Raw genomic sequence first — 4,621 nt, 5'->3', positions numbered from 1 at the left:
AGAGAGAGAGAGAGAAACCAGACGTTGATGATGATCGCAGTGTGCGAGTGAGATGCGCATCTTGTTTACGCGCGCCTCAAGTAGTTTTATGTTGGTTTCCGTTGGGGGTGGGGGCGGGTGCGAGGGTGTTGCGTTGCACAGTTTGCGCTGCTGCTGTTGTTGTTGGCGGAGGTGAGGGCGTAGCGAAATACACATTGCGCCGTATAATTAGTAGCACGTGCTAGAGTAGATCAGAGTAGTAGTATAGTAGCAGTGGTTGGTTTTGGATCATCAGCTTGATTCTCTTTGCCTCTCTCTGTACATAATCCAACAAGAGGCGTTGATTTTATAAAATGAAGCGATTAGTACGCAATTTATATTTAAAAAAGGATCGAGATCACAAAAAAGTATTTCTTTTGTCGCGATCCTGCCAGGAGTCGAACCTGGAATCTTCTGATCCGTAGTCAGACGCGTTATCCATTGCGCCACAGGACCCGCTTGGGAGGGTGGCGCAGGTCGCACAACTCGATTAGAAGATGCGCACACAATTACCGATCATGCGCCATCGGTCAGGGCAACTCCACCTAACATCAGCTGAGGCGATCTTGTATGTAAATGGTTGCGTTTTGAAGCCCCCTAACGCATACTAGCTTACAAGCATGGGGCCACCTCTACCGGGGGTGATTTTCTTTAAATTGTAGCATAGCCGCCGACCTGCCGTGCGTCTGTTTGTTTGTTTCATCGTCGTCGTCGTCGACGGTTCAAGCAAATAACAAGCAAGTCACTAGAGAGAGAAGGAGAGAGGGAGAGAGCAGCGTGGTCGACTTACGCGCAGCACACCAACCGTGCACCTATCCGGGGCTTTCCTGTTTCTCGTTATTCAACTGCTACAACACCATCAACAACAGCAACAGCGACAACAACAACAGCAACAACAACGACGACGACGACCGCTTCATGGCAGCCATTGTACGGTCGCTTTCATCAAAACGGTTATGCTTTATGTGAAGAAGATGGAGAAGAAAATGGACAAGAAGGAGAAGCTTCGAAATCGATCGCGCACGGAGGGCCACCAGCAGCAGCAACTCCAACAGTGTGTGTGAAAGAGAGAGAGAGCGAGCAGAACAGAGAGAACGACAGAGATAACGCATCACACGCACATTACTTCGACTGTGGTGGGGGAGTGATTGCGATTAGCAATGGCGGACCGACGTATCGCAGAACTCCACACCTAATTGATGCGTTAATCGATTGGCTGGCAGTGGATTAGAAGAAGCCAGAATTGGCCAGTAGGTGAATGTATTAATGCTACAAAATGGAGTACAATGAACCAATGACATCGTGATCGCGATCGAAAAAGACTCTTCATACATCCTCCCTCGCTAGTGCGCTGGTAAGCAACATACAGCGTGCAACATCGGTTTCTTTTGAGTTCCATCGCGTCCTTCGACAACCAGCTGAGGATTAATCTGCTCAGTCTGTGCGATTTGTGTTCAGAAGCCCAAAAGCGAAACACAAATACACGGACCAACGAGGAGCTAACCGACCAGCGAAACAGACAGACACGGCCTTTGCTAACATCCGACGAGGTGCTGAGGTGTTTCGAGGAGAAACCTTTGAGTGTCGCCAGGGAACACACATATACACCACACACACACTGCTCCCGGGGCCCACAATGTAGGCTTATACGGCATCGTTTACGGGGTTTTTGGTGGATTGATAAGTGTCCCGTTTTTTGGATGTCAAGCGCGTTTGACATTTCATTTGGCAATTCCATCGATTACGGTCTCTTCCCTGGTTCTATTTCAGTCCAAAACCCGTTGTTCTCGGACTACACATTACTCTTCTAAGATCTTATCAATCCGGTTCTGGCACCCGTGGTGGAAACCAATTGAAAATCCCATGCAAAACATCAACGATTTAATGCTCGCGCGCGCGCGTTCTCTCTCTCTCTCTGTTTCTTTTTCTCTCGTGGCAATCGTTCGTTTTTTTACTATTTTCTCCGACCATGTTAGACCACCAGCACGAGCAACGCGTGTGACGGTCACGTTGTTGTTTGTTGCACGAAAAAAAACATTTTCATACTCACGATCCTGCCAGGAGTCGAACCTGGAATCTTCTGATCCGTAGTCAGACGCGTTATCCATTGCGCCACAGGACCCGCTTGATGCTCAATGAGTTTCATTTTCTCTGCGGCTATGAGCCTTTAACAAAGTCGGAAAATCTATTCCGGATCTTGAGAAAAGTTGTGAGGTTACCGGGTTCAAAGATTACTTGCTAGATTTATGTCAATTGCATACTTAATCATGTCATCGAAACGTGAAGTCATCGCTTGACATCGTGAAGAGTGACACTAACGCTCCATCAGTATGTTCCGTGTGCCAATGCCAGTAACGGGACATACACTCGTCGTCGTCGACAATGAACACTATAGTGGGTCTGCTGGGCACAACAGCAAAGAGAGACACCCAGAACAAAGAAAACGGCAATTACGGCGCGTATGACAGCCCATGTTCTTTAATATTCTGCTCACCGATTGCCGGGAAAGGAGAAGAATTAATTGCTTTCACTGATGGTGGTGGTGCTCTCCGGGCCGCGAGGGAGCGAAACAATCGTCGCTTGAGAAGACCAGAGTCGCGGTACCGTTTGCTCATTAGGTTGCTCATTACAAGCTCCACAACGGAAGGAATGTCAAGTAAGAACGGGACTACGACGTTCTGTTCTCGCTTTCCTACCTTTGGGTCCGTCGAAGGGCGCAATCCGTCAATCCGTGCGCCCTCGGCCTAGTGTCTAACAATAGGTACATTGGCTTATCCCCTCCCGACTGGTGCTCATGCTGGGTGCTGCTAATCACGCTAACACCCACTCGCTGATGGCACGTAGATGTGAAGCAGCCAGATTAGATCAACATCAGATTGATTGGCGGCGATCATACGAACGATCACTACGGCAAGTCCGTCCGTCTGGCGCATGTGCAACTATCAAGCGGGTCCTGTGGCGCAATGGATAACGCGTCTGACTACGGATCAGAAGATTCCAGGTTCGACTCCTGGCAGGATCGAAGGAAAAACGATGGAAAGAGTATCCTTTTTTCACAGATTTAATGGAACCACTCCGGGGCTAAAATAAACGACAAGTGAGAAGCGAAGCGTCTGCGCGCACTGTTTAAGCACCTCAGTCCATGCATAAGCGCCATAACGCATAAAACAATATACATATACATACCACATACCTATCACCAATCCATAAAGCCAAAAGGATTATGTGAGTTCACAGCTTCTTCTCAATGGTGGTTGCTGCTCTCCATGATTAAGCATAAACTTTGCAAATCCGCTGCAGCATCATCTTCGTTATCTTCTTCAAAACCCCAAAGCCCCCCTATACATAGCAGGGATTTCTCTCGATCCGGAATAGACTTCCCCTATTCCGTAATCGCAAGAGTGCGAGAAATTCGTTGAATCCTTTTTCTCTTTGCTACATCCGGTACGCTGTGGGGAAATATTCAAGAAAACTTTCTTATCCTCTAGTCAAAACCTTATTTTACTTCTCTCCGATCCGGCGTTCGATAGTAACGCGCCATAAATCACACATTCCAGCCCTACAGAAGCAACATATTGATGTCAATGTCAACCGTTGTTTGTGTCGTGCTAAGGATTCTTGCGCCAGCAAAAAAAAAGGAAGGAAAATTTTACACACACAGAGTAACTGGCCGTTTTCTGCTTTCAACTTGACCGTCATCCGTTTTCATTGATATGTTTTGGGACCTCTGAAGTTCAGTGATCCTAATGTACGATACTTCGAGATAGGAAGGAACGGGGGAACTTCATCGCGCACCGACCAATACCAACGGTGCGATGATGTGATGAGTGACAGGCGCCCAAAAGGGGGAAGGTGGGTGGATTGAGAGGGAAGTGAAGGACCTTCATTGTAGGCGGCGCGAGGCTCAAAATTAAAATCAATAATAATCCCCGAAAAGGAACGACCAACCAACCGATTGCGATACACTCGTCGCTTTTCCCAATCATTTTCTTGTCAGTTCCACCCAGTCAGTGGGTGTGGTATGTGGGTGGGTGGGTGGGTGGGTGGCAGCTATTTGGTGAGCAAAAATATTAATGAAAAAGCCAGTCAACCAGCCCAGAGCAAAGCCAAAGCCAGCGGCGACACGACGGAGGGAGTATTATGCTCCGATGATCTTTTGAGCGGGAGGGTGGTGTGATGGGTGGCCAGTGGTTTTGGTGGCGCGAAGAAATGGAGAAACGAGGCACGGATGGTCTCTCTCTCTCTCTCTCTCTCTCTCTCTCTCTCTTTCTCTCTCTCTCTCTTTCTCTCTCTCTCTCTCTCCAACTGCGTGGTGGTTTCGGTGGGAAATTTATGCAAATACATTCAATCTGCTCGTCGCCCTTGTCGTATGTCGGTTATGCAACGCGCTCTCACCGGCACCCACAACCACCCTCCACCGCCTGCCCCCCCACCCCCATTCCCTTACCCTCACGACGATCAGCAGTATCTCGACCATTCCTTTCACAATCCCTTTTTCGCGGCCGTCGGCCGGTCGTTGGAGTTATTCGCTTTTGTCCTGGTTGTAGTTCCTGCCACACCGAACGTCTCCCGAGTTTCTACAACCCTCCTTCCTTCCCCATTT

General features: G+C 48.6%; 3 non-coding genes across 3 annotated transcripts; 1 reads left to right on the top strand and 2 right to left on the bottom strand.

Moving 5' to 3' along the window:
- Nucleotides 1–401: 401 nt before the first annotated feature.
- Nucleotides 402–474, bottom strand: Trnar-acg (transfer RNA arginine (anticodon ACG)). The gene has a single exon. It is a non-coding gene; the product is annotated as a tRNA-Arg (tRNA).
- A 1,593-nt stretch (nt 475–2,067) lies between these two features.
- Trnar-acg (transfer RNA arginine (anticodon ACG)) lies at nt 2,068–2,140 on the bottom strand. The gene has a single exon. It is a non-coding gene; the product is annotated as a tRNA-Arg (tRNA).
- Nucleotides 2,141–2,967: 827 nt separating this feature from the next.
- On the top strand, nt 2,968–3,040 carry Trnar-acg (transfer RNA arginine (anticodon ACG)). The gene has a single exon. It is a non-coding gene; the product is annotated as a tRNA-Arg (tRNA).
- Nucleotides 3,041–4,621: the final 1,581 nt, after the last annotated feature.

This window comes from Anopheles darlingi, chromosome 2, assembly GCF_943734745.1.
Source record: "Anopheles darlingi chromosome 2, idAnoDarlMG_H_01, whole genome shotgun sequence".
NCBI classification, from domain to species: domain Eukaryota; kingdom Metazoa; phylum Arthropoda; class Insecta; order Diptera; family Culicidae; genus Anopheles; species Anopheles darlingi.
Note: the sequence above shows the minus strand (reverse complement) of the source record. Positions and strands in the feature narration are given on the sequence as shown.